A 17551-nucleotide genomic window follows, 5' to 3' on the forward strand; every position below is an offset into this window, starting at 1 on the left:
TCCAACATGTTTGGTATTCACAAACCTCAGTAGCACCACATTCTCGGTACCAAAATCTGTTTTGGTTTGTTAAAGCTGGTGGAATGCAATATACCAAAAATGGAAAGATTTTTAAATTGGGAGTGTTGCTTCCTATGAAACAGAGCTCAAAGGATATTAAGGAATGATGAGAAAGAGAAAGAGAGACTGAAAGAAAGAAAGAGACAGACGGGATCAGGGGGTCTGAAGCTTAACTTTAGCAAACAACAGACAACTTTATTCTGCACCAGCTCCTGCTTATATACTGCAGGGTTTCCTAAGGAAACAAAGTACTTAACTTTCTTCATACTTAAGTTAACCATTTGGGGGTAAACAAACATTCTGTTCCTCCCAGACTGTTCCAAACAAAGCAAGTAACAATCTTCTCAGTTTCTTGCCCACCCAGGGATGTCAGCTGCTCCCAGCAAATTCTGCAGGTCTTGTTTTAACCCTTTGGCTCCTACATGGGAGTTTATTAAACTGCAAGTTTACGGTTCTAAAGCCATAACAATATCCAAACTAAGGCAACCAGAGAAAGATACCTTGACTCAAGAAAGGGCTGATGACATTCAGGGTTTCTCTGTTAGCTGGGATGGCACATGGCATTGCTTACTAGCTTTCTTTCCCAGCTTCTCATTTCAAACAGCTGCTCCAGGGACATTTTAGTTCTGCATCTCCAAACATATCTCTCTGGTCATCTCTGAAGCTTTTTTCAAAATGGTTCCCTCTTAAAGAACTCCAGGAAGTGACCCACTTTGAATGGGTGGAAACGCATCTCCATGGAAACCACCTAATCAAAAGGTCCCACCCACAATTGGGTGGGTCATATCTCCATGAAGACGACTTAATCAACAGCATCCCATCCAATAATATTGAATGAGCATTAAAGAACATGGCTTCTCTGGGATAAACAACAGTTTAAACTGGCACAGTAATTTAAAATGCCACAATGCTTTCTGACCAAAATTTAGCACCTTCTATCTTAATTAAGCATTTTTCCAGTTCTTGAGGGTTCCTGATTAGATTGCAGAGTTCTAAAAAAGTTTATTCTGTCGGGTTTTGCAAGCTTTTTTTTTTATTTTTTATTTTTTACATGGGCAGGCACCAGGAATCAAACCCTGGTCCTCTAGCATGGCAGGCAAGCATTCTTGCCTGCTGAGCCACCGTGGCCCACCCTTTGCAAGCTTATTGTCACTTTATTGGAGGGATGGAATTTTGGAGTTCTCTACTCAGCAATTTCACTAAGTCCAATCTCCAGTTCATTCTTGCATCCACAGCGTAACAATTCTCCTATTCCACTTTTTTCACAGTCTAACACAACTTTCATGTTCATACTTCCTTCCATCTTCAGTTTATATTCCATGGTCCATTAGAAGCTCTCCCTTCAAGCACATTATACAGGTGCTATTCAAGTGAGGTGTTCATGCCAGGGCTGGACCATAGGCTGCTCATCTTTGACAAGATAACTAAAGAAATTTAGAGTGAGCCTTTGAAACGTATATACAATTTGCTAGAGTAATTTTATGTCTTTGGAATAACGTAACAAAAAATGAGTTTGTATATTGTAATCTTTACATTTTTCTTTTGGTTATTCTGTAATTCATTTTTATTTTATTTTACTGTATAGTTATTGATCAATGACAGATGGAACCTTTTATGAAAGAATCGCTCTTCACTAGAGATAAATTTAGACATTGCATCTGACCCAACATTTGAGAGGGGACTTTCCCTTCTAGGAATTTTTCAGTTATGCATTTTGTTAATCTTGTTATTAGTGGAAGGGTCATTGAGAGGAGAAATGGGCTGAGCCGGTGACAATGACATAAATGCCTACAGAAGGCTTAAATTAGAAAATGATGTAACCAAAGCTAGAAACCACTGTCCACCTTCAGTTTTTATAGCCATATTATGATCCACAGCCAAGAAGAAAGCCTGTAAATCCAGTATATCCTGCCACCTCCCTGCCCATTCATTTATGGTGATTGCTCTGAAAAATGAGGAGATGTAATATATGCTGCAGAGGAATTCCTCTTCTGAGATTGCAATTCCTTTTCTGGGGGAGGGTGTGAACCTTCTATCTCAAAAAGCCTAAGAAAAACTGTCTCTTAAGTATCCACTATCTCACGCTCTATAGCCCCCAGTTCTTCCCAGTTTTGAGGTTGGGGCAGGTAGGTCAAGAAATGCTAGAAAGTGGCATTTCTGTGGATATGCCCATGCACATACACATACTACAGACTCAGAGACACACTCACAGATATAACTACACATATAGACTAGCATACACATGCACAGATGAGGGCATCTTACACCCACATATAAAGATCACCATGGGCAAGAGCACAGCACCAGTATATGGACTCCAGAACATTACCACAAATTCACACAGACCTCAGAGACAATCACTCACTACACATGGGACCATGGATACTCATACATATACCCCAAAGACATGTTCAAGTCATGCACACCTTACTGATACACATTCCACAGGCCCACTGAAACTCTAGTAGAGAGACACATTGTAGACATACACACATGGACACTCTCAGATACCTGGATGTTCTGTACACGCACAATTACACAGAATACAAGGCTATCCCCTAAAATGTACCACAGGTACAAAAAATAAACAAGTTACCTACACACATGGAAACACACTCTTTAAATCTCATGGCTGTATCAGTAGAAACTTATACATTTAGTTGTACATTACACATGAAATAGACTCACCTTCAGATCTGCTGATGAACACATACAAATACACGGCTGACACATTTCATTAACATAGATCTATGAACACACTGTTAGGAATACTCTGATTATACACATATGTCTCACAAACACTCACCTCCACACATGCTTTCAAAGCACATTCACCTGTACACACTCAGAGATGCACAACTCATACACACACAATTGAATGCATTCACACACAAAGAGCTGTGAAAATCTAGATGTCATGGTCCAAGGGAAGAAGGTAGAAGGTGCTCATGGGATGGTGAGCCACCTTCATTGGACCACCTAAGATATATTGCAAAATCTGTGCCTCAGTACTGAGTTAAGGATATCTGTGAGGTGTGCTATGGGGAAATTCAGGAGTGCAAATTGAGGTGTTTACCCTGTGAAACCACTGACACTGTTATGACTACCACTCCCATTCTCACGAATTCCAGAGGAGAATAATATGTTATGTATGGTACACTTCAACTAGGTAGGACTGCATATACCTAGAAATCTGGGGGGCGGAATCTCTCTCTCAGGCAACACAGCAAGCAAACTCACTGCCTCCCCCTGTCTACGTGGGACATGACTCCCAGGGGTGTGGACCTCCTTGGCAAATGGGACAGAAATCCTAGAATGAGCTGGGACTTGGCATCAAGGGATGGAGGAAACTTTCTCAACTGAAAGGGGGAAGAGAGGAATGAGACAAAATAAAGTATCAGTGGCTGAGAGTTTCAAATAGAGTTGAGAGGTTATCCTGGAGGTTATTCTTACGCATTATATAGATAACCTCTTTTTAGTTTAAGGTGTATTAGAGAGGCTAGAGGGAAGTGCCTGAAACTGTGGAGCTGTGCTCTGGTAGTCATGTTTCTTGAAGATGATTGTTTAACGATATAGCTTTCACAATGTGACTGTGTGATTGTGAAAAAAAAAAAAAAAAAGAAAGAAAGAAAGAAAAAGAAATCCGTGAGGTGGGGGAAAGGAGGTGGATCTCAAGTATACACCCTCCTCCATGTTCAGCAAAACAAGTGCCTCTGGAAGGGGGAAATCCACTTTCAGTCTTTCTCAGAATCATGGGTTGAGTGAGTTAATTAAATCCAATGGGGGCATCACCTGTGAAAGAGAAAGGCTAGGAGGTGTAGGGACTGAGCAAAGCTGATCCTCAGCAGCCAAACATCAGGTAGCTTAAGTGCGTGTGTATGTGTGTGGAAAGGATGAGGTCTAAAATAACTCTCTTCTCCCATGTAATCTGTCAATAACCTCCCACCCACCTGAAGCCTCTCTTAATATCGTTAACATCCGCCTCCATGAGCCCGGGGTCCTATTCTGAAAAGGATCCCCCAGGGATAGACAATGATAGTCATATCCATGGAGAAAAAAAAACCCAAACCTTTACTCTCTATAGGGAAATTATATCTATATACATGCTAATAAACTCAAAAACTGAACAGAAATTAACAAATTACTCCAAAAAGGCAAATTACCAAAATGGGCTCAAGAGGAAAAAGAAATTCTGAGCAGCCCTATTTCTCAAAAGAAAAATGAATTTGTAAATAAAAACATTACTGCAAAGAAAACTCCAGATTCATATACCTTTACCAATAAATTTATGGAATAATGATAAAATCCTACACACAGCTTTCTGAAAGTACAAAAAATTTCAAAACTCTTTGTGAGGTCATGATTACGCTGGTACCTGTAGCAGACAAAGACAATACAAGAAAGGCAGGTAGTAGTCTAGCATTCCTCATGAAATGTGATGCAAAAATCCCTTACAAAACAATAGAAAACAATCATAGAAAATTAGGGTTTATGCCAGAGATGCAAATTTGATTTAATATTCCAAAATCAATCAATCAATATAATCTACCAGTGTAAAGTAAAAAACATGATCATGAGAATAGAAGCATATTGAGTATTTGACAAAATTTAACACATGTTCATGATTTAGAAAAAAGTCTAACTATATTTGCAGGCACTCCTTCAGTCTGATAAAGGATCGACACAAAACCAATAGATAAAAATTCAAAAGCTTGTAGGCAGTCTTTCTGAGAGTATAGACCAAACAAAAATGTCCACTTTTGCCACTTCTGTTTGATATTATACTAGAAGCCCTACCTTCCAGAGCATAAACAAGAAAAAGGAGAAAAATATGGACTGTGAATTTTAAAGGAAGAAGTGACATTGCCTTCATTTACCCAGAGCATGGTCAAATAGATCAGAAAATCTTAAGGAATCAAAAAAACATGACGAGATCTAATATATGCATTTAGCAAGACCATAGCATACAACATCAATAGAATTATATAACTAAATACTAGAAAAAAAATTTGGAAATCCAAATTAAATAAACAAATTCTCGGTAGCATCAAAAGCATGAAATACCTAGGAATAAATTTGACAAACTGTATACATGACCCATAGACAAAAGCTACAAAACAACTGAAGGTAATGAAAGTGGACATATATAAACATTTATGAAGTGGAATTCCAATACTGTTAGGATGTCACATCTTTCCAAATCAGTCTATAGTTTCAAGGTAATCCCAAATAAATACTAGAACTATTTGTTGTTGAAATTAACAAGCAGATTCTAAAATTTATATGGAAATGTGAACAATCTAAAGCAGCTAAAACATTGCTGGTGGGGAAGAACCACACCGGAGTACTTACACTACCTAATTTAGGGTTTACACATAGATCAATGGGATGGAATAGATAGCACAGTAATAGATCCTACACATATATGGTGAGATGAATTTATAGAAAGAAGCTAAAGTAATTCGATAGGGAGAAAGTATAGTGTTTACAACAAATTTTGTGAGATCAAGTGGATTTCTATGTGGAAAAAAAATGAACTTCTACCCTTTTCACACAGAAATTAACACTGAATGGATCCTAGATCTAAACCAAAAGAAAGCTAATATTATAAAACTTCTAGAAGAGAATATAGGAAAAGTGACAATGAACTTGGAGTAAACAGTTGATTCTTATATTGTAGCAGGCATGCCTCTCCCTCTTTCTGGTTCAGCTGTGCTCTCTGTGGAAAATCTCCAAACCCCCTCTCCTTGCAGGCAAGCGAGATAAGACACATTCCTGGGATACAAACCCCCTCCCCTAGCCTTCAGGAACTGGTGAAGATGCATGTAGGCAAGATAAGACATTCCTGGGGTGGGGGCCCCTCAACAGTTCAGCTTTGGGCCATTCTCAACTTAAATCAGCCAATTATTTACCTTGTCTTTAACATTTCATACAGTCTATAAAAGTTAAGGTTGCCTTTTGTTTGGGGCTCAGACTTTCAGAGGCTACTCAGCTGAGCCCTATGGCCATAGAAAATAAAACCTGCTTCCCAGGATCCTTGGTCTCAGCCTGTACTAACTTCCTGGAACGTTCCTGGAGGTGGTTTTCGTGCTACAATATAGCACACAAAAAGTCATAACCATTAAAAAAATTGACTGGAAATCATCAAATGTAATAATAAAAAGGCAAGTCATAGAATCTGAGAAAATATGTGCAATATATATACCTGACAAAGGAAAAATAACCAAAATATATAAAGAATTCTTACAAGTCAATAATAAGAAAACAACCCAACTATAAAAGGGCAAAACACTTCCACAGAACTTCACATACATGCATAAAAAAAACACAATTAGAAAATAAGCCCATGCAATGAATGATACTCTGCATCATTAGTTGTCAGGTAAATTCAAATAAAAATGACAATGTGACACCACAACAAAGTCACTAGAATGGCTAAAATTAAAGATTGAAAGTGTCAAGTGCTGACAAAGTGTTGTGGGGCACACCAGAAGAGAGACCACACAAGTCAAAGCAATTTGCAAGCCAATTAGGAGTCTTTATTAGCCGGCCTGCGACTGCCTCAGAAACTCAAGAAAGAGGAATCAGAGAGCAGTCCCGAGGAGTTCTCAAGGGGGCTTATAAAGGTAAAAACCACAAGCGTATCCACAGAAGCAGGAAAAAGGACATTATCTTTTTGAGCCACATCTTGGTTTGCAGCTGTAAGCAAGCAATTTTATCTACAGAAGCAGAGAAATGCCATTTGCTGTTGCACAATACATCCCATTCTTTTTGTTTCTTAACAATGATTATTGTTTAATTTTTAACTCCTGGGAACTTCCTGCCCTGGATCTTGTGACTCCGGATACCTTCTTCTTGCTAGGGCCTGATTTATTGCCTGATTTATTGCTCCTGACCCCCCACAAAAGATGCCCTGTTGATGGGAATGTTGAATGGCATGACCACTTTTGAAAATATTTTTCCAGTTTCTTATGCATTTACACATACACAATTTTGGAAAGATTTGACATCCTGACAATACTGGATGTTCTACTTCATAAATGTTTATTTATTCAGTTTTACTCCTAGGTATTTGCCCAAGATAAATGAAAACATACACCAAAGAGACTGTGGAAAGATGGCAAAGTAGGGCGATCCAGGATTCAGTCTTTCCACCAGAACAACTATTAAACAGGCAGGAACTGTCTGAGATAATTATTTTGAAACTCCAGAGTTCAGAGACCAGAACTCTCCAGGGGAGAGCAGGAGGAAAATGTTCGTAAATTATGGTAAAGAACAGTACATTGATATCACTATCAAGGGAGGCTACCAGCAACAATCCCCCACTCTCACAGCTAGCCACTGTGGGGTTCACCCCTTGCTAGTTTGCTGGTGACAGAAAGGGATATAAAAACCCCTCTCCAAGACCAGCAGCAGGTATGACTGATCACAGATCAGGGATTTTGATTAGTGACTTCAAATTGCTGGAGGCCCAACTCTGAGGGCAGCTATTGTTCCAGTTCACCATTGTCAAAGATGGAAAAAACCCAGTGAATTGATAATCAACAAGCGATATATACAAACAATGAACTATTTATTATCAGTCATAAAAATGGATGAAGTCCTGATACAGGAGACAACAAGGAATCTTGAGTGAAACTAGAAACAAAAGGATAAATATTGTATGTTCTCACTGATATGAAACAACAAATTCTTTAAATAATAAATAAAATGAGCAAATTCATACAGTCAGAATCTAGAGTGTAGGGTAACTGTATTGGGGTAGGGACAGAGAATAGGAAGTTAAGGCATGAATGAAGGAAATGGTTTGGTAATAGATAGTGGGGATGGTAGCTCAACATTGAGAATGTAATTAACAGCAAAGAAATATAAATCTGAGTTTGGTTAAAAGGAGAAATGTTAGGTTGTACAAATGGTAACAGAACAAAAATTTTACAGGAAATCCAAGGAAGTACACTACAAGGTGAACCTGAAGTTAAATCATGGACTATCATTTATAGTGAAATATTTAAAGCGTGCTTTCATCAATTGTAGCAACAGTTACACACCTATGAAGGTGTTAATGATAGGGTGCTATGTGGGAATCCTGTACTTTATGATTCTTCTGCAAACCCATATTTTTCTAACAAAGAAAAAAAGAAACATACACCCGTACAAGAAATTGCACAAAAATACTCATAACAACTTTATTCATAATTATTAGTAAGTGAAAACAGGTGAAGGAATAAATGCTTACCCATTAACAAATGAATGGAGAAATACGGTGTGGTGGATTGCCTAAATGGAATAATTTTCAACAATAAAGTGGTGCTATCTACTGACCCATGCTATAACAAGGATGAATCTCAAAAGCATTCATTCTGAGAGATGGAAGCCAAACACCAAAGATTACATACTATATATGGACATGTATAAGAATTTCTAGGAAAATAAAACTCTCATATACAGCGATAGCAAGCCCAAGATTGGTTGTGGATGGTAGAGATTTCCTAGAAAGGGGCACAATGGAACTTCTCTGTAATGAAAATTTCACAACAGGTGGAAAACTTGTGCCTCACGACAAGAATTTGAAAATATAGCTGGAGAATGACTGTGCTTGTTTGGAGTGGTTATGTACCTGAGAACAGACCATCCTCTTTTAATCCATTGCTGTGAAGGCAGACCTATTGTAGGTGGGACTTTTGGTTCAATTGAGATGTGACCCACCCCATTCAAAGTCTGTTTTAATCCAGTACTGCAGTCCTTTATAAAGCACACAGAGAGAAACACCCAGACACATTTGGAGAGAGCTTAGAGAGAACAGAAGCTGGGAGAGAAAGAGCAGAAGACACCAGCCATATGCTTTCCCATGTGACAGAGGTGCCCCAGATGCTGGCAGCCTTTCTTCAGAGCAATATTGTCCTGTTGATGCCTTAATTTGGACATTTTCACAGTCTTAGAACTGCAAATTAGTAAGCTAATGAATTCCCATTGTAAAGGCCAACTCATTTCTGGTATATGCATTTGGGCAGCTTTAGCAAACTGAGACAATGACAGGGGTTGGACTGAACATCATGGTGAATGTGCTGCTGCCCTGGTCCTTACTCTTGCCTTTCCCCTTGCCCCACTGCATTCCAGACTTGTGCATTGCGTCTTCTGTGGATTGGGGGCAGATTACAAGGAAGGAAGTAACGGGATGGACTGATCCTAGGGCAATTCCACAGTATCCCCATTGCAATGGCCAGGATCCCACATTTTCCTAGAACACTGCAGAGACAAGGTGGAGCATAATTTGTAGTTGCTCTCAACCCCTGTAATTTGGCCCACAGCTATCTCACATTCCTAGCTAAAGGCAATGCACTTGCTCCCCAGCTGCTTTCAAGGGGCTCACATTTGCCTGGATCCTGTCTCTAATCGCACCCCCCTCCTCCCAAAAAGCTGCACTAAATATTCGACCCGTTCTAATTTCCTAATGTTTTCAAGAGGTGTCGTGGAAAACGTTAATTGCATTGACAGAGTCTGAGAGTTCCCTTTGCTAAACATCCTCATCAACAGTTAGTAGCCTCAGTCTTAACAATTTTAAACTGCCACATGGGTATTGGGTGCATAGAGCTGTTTTCATTTTTCAAACTTTGTGCCCGAAGGGTATACTAATTATTCCAAACTAAAATTCCTTACATAGGCTGAGCCACAAACTAGGGCAGGTGGCCTGAACTATTCTGTCCATTTCTACTGTGCATGCTGAAGTGTTGGCATTTCCAAGCTATTTTGAGGGTGTGTGAAGACAGTGGAAAGTGATATTTGAACTCTGCAATGTCTGATAAACTTGGAACTTTTTTACAATGCTAGCTTCTAAATAAAGAGTGTGTGTAATGAGGAGTCACCCAGAATTGGAACCCAGGGAACTTGGGAAACTGACATTGGGCAAGTCATTTCCTCTGCCTGCTCCTCAATTTCCTCTCTGGTAAAAGGTAATGGAGGATGGGGTAGGGGTTCTTGGAAGGTTGGGTTACTGACACTGTTTGCACCTCTACTGTTTGGTGCTTTCTTTTGAGAATGAGGCAGGCATAATAGCCCCCATTTTCTTGCAAACCAAAACCACAATGAGATATCATCTCACCCCCACCAGAATGGCCATTATCAATAAAACAGAAAACGACAAGTGCTGGAGAGGATGTGGAGAAAGAGGCACACTTCTCCACTGTTGGTGGGAATGTCAAATGGTACAACCGCTGTGGAAGTTTGGCGATTCCTCAGGAAGCTAAGTATAGGATTGCCATATGACCCGGCAACACCATTGCTAGGTATCTACTCAGAGGACATGAGGGCAAGGATACAAATGGACACTTGCACACCAATGTTTATAGCAGCATTATTTACAATTGCCAAGAGATGGAAACAGCCAAAATGCCCATCAACAGACGAGTGGCTAAACAGGCTGTGGTATACACATACAAAGGAATATTATGCAGCTGTAAGACAGAATAAAGTTATGAAGTATGTAACAACATAGATGGACCTTCAGGACATTATGCTGAGTGAGATCAGCCATAAACAAAAGGACAAATACTGTATGGTCTCACTGATATGAGCTGACATTAGTGAATAAACTTGGAGAATTTCAGTTAAGAATAGAGACCATCAGGAGACAGAAATAGGGTAGATATTGGTTAATTGGAGCTGAAAGGATACAGATTGTGCAACAGGACTGATTGTAGCACAATCATGTAAGTTTACTGAATGAAGCTGCATGTGAGAATGATAGAGGGAGGAGGGCTGGGGGCACATATGAAACCAGAAGGAAAGATAGATGATAAAGACTGAGATGTTATAATCTAGGAATGTCTAGAATGTACAGTGATAGTGACTAAGTGTACAAATTAAAACATGTTTTTGCATGAGGAAGAACAAAGGAATATCAGTATTGCAGGGTATTGAAAATAGATGGCAATTCACATTCCAAAAGTTTAACTTATGCGTGAGACTAAAGCAAATAATGTTTACTTGGCACAAAACTCATATTTGACTAGTGCATTTCCTAATATAACTTATGTGGACAGCTTAATTGAACACCATAAGCACATGGAACCTTGAGTAGGGCATGAGATTTTGTAGGTTTGTCCAGAGTGATGCCCCCATAAATCCCAGAGTGATTGGAACAGTTAATAAAAATGTATTTGCAAAGTCCCCTTGGGGGAATGGTGAGAAAGGGGGATAATTCAACTTCCTCAAGTGGAGAATTCCTGATAGTCTCACAAGCAGTGTGGACAACCAAAGCAATAGGCTGAGCCCTCAATCTTGGGGTTAAGGTTCATATGAAACTTAACCATGCAAAGGATAGGCTATGCCAGAACTTCTTTTGCTGCTCAGATGTGGCCTCTCTCTCTCAGCCAACACGGCAAGCAAACTCACTGCCTTCCCCCTCTCTATGTGGGACATGACTCCCAGGGGTGTGGACCTTCCTGGCAATGTGGGACAGAAATCCTAGAAGGAGCTGAGACTCAGCATCAAGGGATTGAGAAAACCTTCTCGACCAAAAGGGGTAAAAGTGAAATGAGACAAAATAAAGTGTCAATGGCTGAGAGATTCCAAACAGAGTTGAGAGGTTATCCTGGAGGTTATTCTTACGCATTAAATAGATATCACCTTTTTAGTTAAGGTGTAATGGAGAGGCTGGAGGGAACTACTTGAAAATGTAGAGCTGTGTTCCAGTAACCATGTTTCTTGAAGATGATTGTATAATGATATAGCTTTCACAATGTGACTGTGTGATTGTAAAAACCTTGTATCTGATGCTCCTTTCATCTGCCTTATGGACAGATGAGTAAGACATATGCATTAAAAATAAATAAATAATAGGGGAACAAATGTTAACATAAATTTAGTAGATTGAAATGCTAGTGATCGGTGAGGGAGAGGGATGAGAGTATGGTTTGTATGAATTTTTTTCTTTTTTCTATTTCTTTTTCTGGATTGATGCAAATGTTCTGAGAGGTGATTGTGGTGATGAATATACGACTATGTGATGACACTGTGAGTTATTGGTTATATACCAAGAATGCAATGATCATATGGTAAGGATGTTCGTGTTTGTATGTTGTTATATTTAAAAAGAAATTTAAAAAGTAAACAATAAAAAATAAGCCCCATTTTCTGGATGAGGAAATGGGGGCTCAGAGGTGATGTGACGTGCCCAAGTTCAGAGGACTCCAACTGGCAAGGTTAGGATTGGATCGCAGGTGCATTCCGGAGGCCCACCCCGCTCAGACACAAGTGGAGCCTGTGGGGGTGTGACCTCCCGTTCCTGCACTACTTTATTCACTTCCTGCACGTGCTCACGCACAGGGTCACATCAGCTGCCCACAACTGCCCTGGGATCTGAGCTGGGCAGGACAGATGTCCTCACTTACTCCCATGACTCAGGTGAGGCTCAGAAGGACGATGTGACAAGGACTGCGGACCCACAGAACCGCGGAGCCGGGGCCCCCTCAGAGCCCTCGAGTCCAATCCTGTGCTGTGAGAGACGGGGAGGGCCAGAGAGAGGAGAGGCCGCTGTGGAGGCAGGGGCGGGGCCGGGTCAGAGATCTCAGGCGAGTCTTTTCTGTTCTCCGAGTCTGTTTCCTCATCTGTACAAGGGGCAGCAGTGAGCCACTCGGAGTGAGTGAGGATGGAAGGAGATAGGGAATAATGAGTGCTTGGCGCAGGGCCTGCTGCTGCTGACAAAGTTGGGGAGGAGAAGCAGGACGGCCACCCAGGGAAGCACCAAACCCCAAGTCTCAGGAGGCTGGGAAGGCAGGAGGGTGGGGCAGGCCTTAGAAGCCCAGAAGGAAACAAAGGGGCAGGAAAGCCATAGGGATGGGATTTCGGCTAAAGGACGGGAGAAAGGGAGTGAATGATACATGCAGACTGGGTGGCTGGGTGGGCGTTAGGAGAGGAGGGGAGCAGGTGGGTGTGTCACCCCAAGACACCTGGAATGCAGTGGCAGCACTCTGAGGTGGGCAGAGAATGCGTCACGGCCTCAGGAAGGCCCAAGGTTGAGTCCTGGCTCTGCAACGTCCTGTGACTTTAATGAAGAGCCTCACCCTCTCGCAGCCCTCAGAATCCTGAGTCACAGAAAGGCCTAATGGTCCCCTCCTGTCAAGGCTGCCGGTGAGGAGTCAGACAGGCCTGGGCTGGGGAGAAAGCTGTGGAAGCCGCTGAGTGCCACGCACCCCTCCCGCAGGGGCCCGAGGGCACAGTAGAGTCCCAGGAAACACTGCTGTGGGCCTTGGTGGCGAGGGAGAGTGCGGAAGGACCGAGGCTGCGAGTGGGTAGGAGGCCTGGCTTGGCCTCACGTTTGCCCAGTTGGTGAGGACGTCGGCTATCACCAAAGTGGCCAGCCTGACCCTCCTGTGGGGCCCACAACCTCCCTGCGTTTCCCACGGCCCTCCTTCCTTCCCAGGCCTGAGAATTCCCTCTCGGCCCACTTGCTTCCTGCCCAACCCTCTGTCACCACTGCGGAGTGTGGGAGAGACAGCCCCTGAGGTGGTGAGGAAACACCAGGGAAGGGGCCTTAGAGGGGAGGAGCCCTGAAGACTGGGGTGGCAGTGCCCTCCCGAGCACGGACCATCTCTGATGGCTGCTTTCTCCTCCTTGATAGATGAGCCGCTGCATCTCACGTGCGCTCTGCACACTGTGCTCAAACCCACACCTGTGACTTATGGTGAGCACTCCCATCTTGTTGTTTCCTGTTGAAACAGAGCTCGAAGGATATTAAGGAACAGGAAGGAAGGAAGGAAGGAAGGAAGGAAGGAAGGAAGGAAAGAAAGAAAGGAAGAAAGGAAGAAAGAAAGACACAGATGGGCTCAGGGGGTCTGAAGCTTGAGTTTACTTCAGACAGACTTCAGACAATTTTATTCTTAACCAGATCCTGGTTGTATACCACAGGATGACAATAGGCATGCATGCATTTCCTGAGGGAACAAAGTTCTTATCTTTCAGTGTTCTTCCTTCGTACTTAAAATAACCATTTGGGGTAAACAAACATTCTCTTCCTCCTAGACTGTCTTACATAAATCAGATAACATAAAGCAGCTTACTGCCACCACCACCCTAATGCCATCTACTCCCAAGTACTTCCACAGGGCTTATGTTAATCCTATCTCCTACATTTCCCCCTTTTTACTGCAACTAAAATTATATGTCCTAGGGCAGGCCACAGTGGCTCAGCAGGCAAGAATGCTTGCCTGCCATGCCAGAGGACCCGGGTTTGATTCCCAGTGCCTGCCCATGTAAAAAAAAAAAATTATATGTCCTATAATATACATTACCCATTTAGTTATTTTCATCCGGGCTGACATGTCGGGGTTTTATTCTCTTTGAGGGAATCCAAACCGAGGTTCTGTCATCGGCAATGACAAGAGCAAAACCCCTACCCCCACACCTCTACCATTCCTGGTTTCCATAAATCATCTTTAACATCTTTCCAATAGATTGGCTACAGCTGCAGTTCTGTTTGGGTTGTATCATTTTTCTTTCCCAAAGTACTAAAATGTTGTTCTGCAGGAGTCTGTGATGAATTATCAAAAATGTTTAAAAAAATTTAAAGTAAACAGTGGTTTTGCTAATTGATGTTTGGTGTACATATTTTCATAACATCATCCTCCTGATCTCACTCTTTTTGTTTTATGAGCACAGACTTTAATGTCTGGTTTGTTCATTGAATAATTCCTTTCCCAGAGGGATTATGTGGAATTTTTTGTGATATGAATAATAGGAAAAGTAGTATAAAATTTACAAAATTGCTTTCCTGTATCAGCAGGACCATTGCCATTTTATTAGATAACAGCAAAAGCATTAAGTAAATGTGATCGAACATGGCAGAAAAGTTCTCCATATTGTGAGGTAGCCCAGATGAGATGAGAAAAAGTGTCTATGACACTGCATTTTACCAAAATGTGAAATATGAATAACATCCATTTGCCATAATTCATTTGCTTTTTGACCTCAAAGATTAACCTCTGATGCAAATGGGAGTGCATTTAAAGGTCCACAGATTTGAGAAGTCCTAACAATGTCCTGAGTTTGCTGTTTAGATAAAGATGGAAATTTCTTTCGCAGCCCTTTGCTATTGATATCAGTCAGTTTGTGAAGTGTTGTGGGATTTTGAATTAAACTCACAAGACTATCTGCTTGCTGATTTTGTAATGACAGAGAACCTGGAAGATTGGTATGAGCTCTTTATATCCACGATAAAAAGAGGATTAATTTGACTTCTGACTAATGTTTGTAAATGTAAAAACATTCAGGAGAGTTCATCTCTTTCAAACAAAGAAGCTGTGTCAATGTGAGTAACTGTTTGGCAAACATATTTACAATCAGAAACAACATTAAGAGATTGTGGAAAACTTTGCAATACTTGAATTACAGCTGCTAATTCAGTACGCTGGGCTGAGGTATAAGGCGTTTTCCAACTTTTGTTTTCCCCTGGGGTGACATACGCAGCCTGTCCATTGCTACTACCGTCAGTAAAGACAGTAATAGCTAGCGGGGAAGCCGGAACTATTTTAGGCAAAATCCATTGCGTTCGTCTTTTAAAATTGTAAAAGTTTTGACATAGCAAATGATTATTCATTTGTCCTTTAAAGTCACTTAATGCTATTTGCCAAAAGGTATTGAAAATATATAGACTTTGAACCTCTTCCTTTGTGAGATCACACACTATGCGATTAGGATCATGACTTCTTAATTGATAATATTTTTGGTGACTTTTGGCTATTAAAGAAATAATCTTTTGCAAATATGTATTTAAACATTTTTGTCAATTGTTTGGTAAAAAAATCCATTTTAAAACCCCATCTTGCTAAAATAGGCCTGTGGGAGATTGCAAGGTAAAGAAAATAATAAAATTAACAGGCTTTCTTAGATCTATTTGAACAAGCTGTCCTTTTTGAATGCACTGTTCAATTAATTGTAACTCTCGTTCAGCTGCAGCTGTTAACTGCCTTTTGCTTAATAAATTAGAATTTTCTTGTAAAATATTAAACAAGTTTTGTAATATATAATTAGGAATTCCTAAAGTGGCAGGTAGCAAAAATGAAAGCAGAGTGTCAATAGTGACGTGTACCCATAGTAAATGACCAGATTTTTTAAATTGAATTCATTGGATTGATTGAAAAGGAATGCAGGAATGTGGAGTCTTTATAATTGGTTGTGCATTTTTGCTAATTTTAAATTTATTGCATGCAGTTTTTATGATATTTTCTCACAATAGTGGCCAAATTCCAGTTTGCTTACATGACCGGGCCCAGTTGGGTCCTCTGGGAACTGGCTAGGGACCAAGAGGAGCTTCCTGGGACCTAGATATCTTTATTAAAGTACACTTCCTTCTGGGGGAATAGCCAGTCCTCCCAGCTAGAGTGTACATTTTAATTATTTCTTACCAAGGTCATGTAATAGCAACATCAGTTGCATGTAATGGCAACATCAGGTGAACAAAAAGACTCCATAAGTATATTTTTTCCTTGCATTCAGCCCTCAAATCTGATCTGCTCCCAAAATAACAGAACACTTTGTGTCAGAACTACAATCCTGAATTGCATACCCCTTAGGGGACTGATCTATTATAATTCTACAGGAACCATTAATTAGTACTGACTTTTGCTCGGCATGGCATTGTTCCTATTGAATATTTTCTGACTCAGGTGTATATGAATTTTTATATAAAGGCAGCTCTTACTGATGTAAAATTTTTATAATTACACATCCCATCTTAAGTTATTTATTTGCTGTCCTTTTCCCTTGCCTCAGGTTTACATTTCTGTGTTTCTATTTTGAAGATTTTTTTTTTTTTAAGAAATAGTTTCTTTCTTGAAGAAGCTTTTTTAACCTCTTTTTCCCAACTAGAGTTACCTTGTCCCTGGCTATTATTTCCTGGCTGTGTCGTCTTTATGCTATTAACTATTTCCCTTTACTATTTTCTTCTAACAACAAGAACACAGTTTCTTTATTTTTCCTAAACTCCCGTCTGATATTGCCCCATGTGGCCTCACTGTATTGTCATGGAAAACTGTTTTTAATTCAGAACTTTCTTCACTCCTTTTCCCTCAATGTCTCCCATCTCACTATGGGGAGTCTGCTTTAGACTCTTCTCTGCTTTATCCACAAAGTCTTTTTTCCTTTAAAATACAAATAACTCAAACTTTATTAGAACCTTATTTTAGTAATGACACCCTAATGATGTTTTCAACGCACAAACATACATACATACATACTCCTCCACCCGCCTATTGTGATTACCCGTTACCCTGATGATCCGAGGAAAATGCTTACTTTACCAATATGACTCGAGTCCTCTTCTATCGGCTGGACACACGTGCCTCTAATGAGACTTTTCCTTGGTTCCTTAATATTGATTTGGAGTCTTCTTCTTCGAGCCCCACGCTGGGCGCCAGATGTTGCTTCCTGTTAAAATGGAGCTCGAAGGATATTAAGGAATGATGAGGAAGAAAGAAAGAAAGAAAGACACAGACAC

General features: G+C 40.6%; 1 pseudogene; it reads left to right on the forward strand.

Moving 5' to 3' along the window:
* Window positions 1-13562, forward strand: part of LOC143672035 (serine/threonine-protein kinase VRK1-like) — a 58674-nt pseudogene extending 45112 nt beyond the window's left edge.
* Window positions 13563-17551: the final 3989 nt, after the last annotated feature.

The sequence above is a fragment of the Tamandua tetradactyla genome, chromosome X (assembly GCF_023851605.1).
Source record: "Tamandua tetradactyla isolate mTamTet1 chromosome X, mTamTet1.pri, whole genome shotgun sequence".
Lineage (NCBI taxonomy): Eukaryota > Metazoa > Chordata > Mammalia > Pilosa > Myrmecophagidae > Tamandua > Tamandua tetradactyla.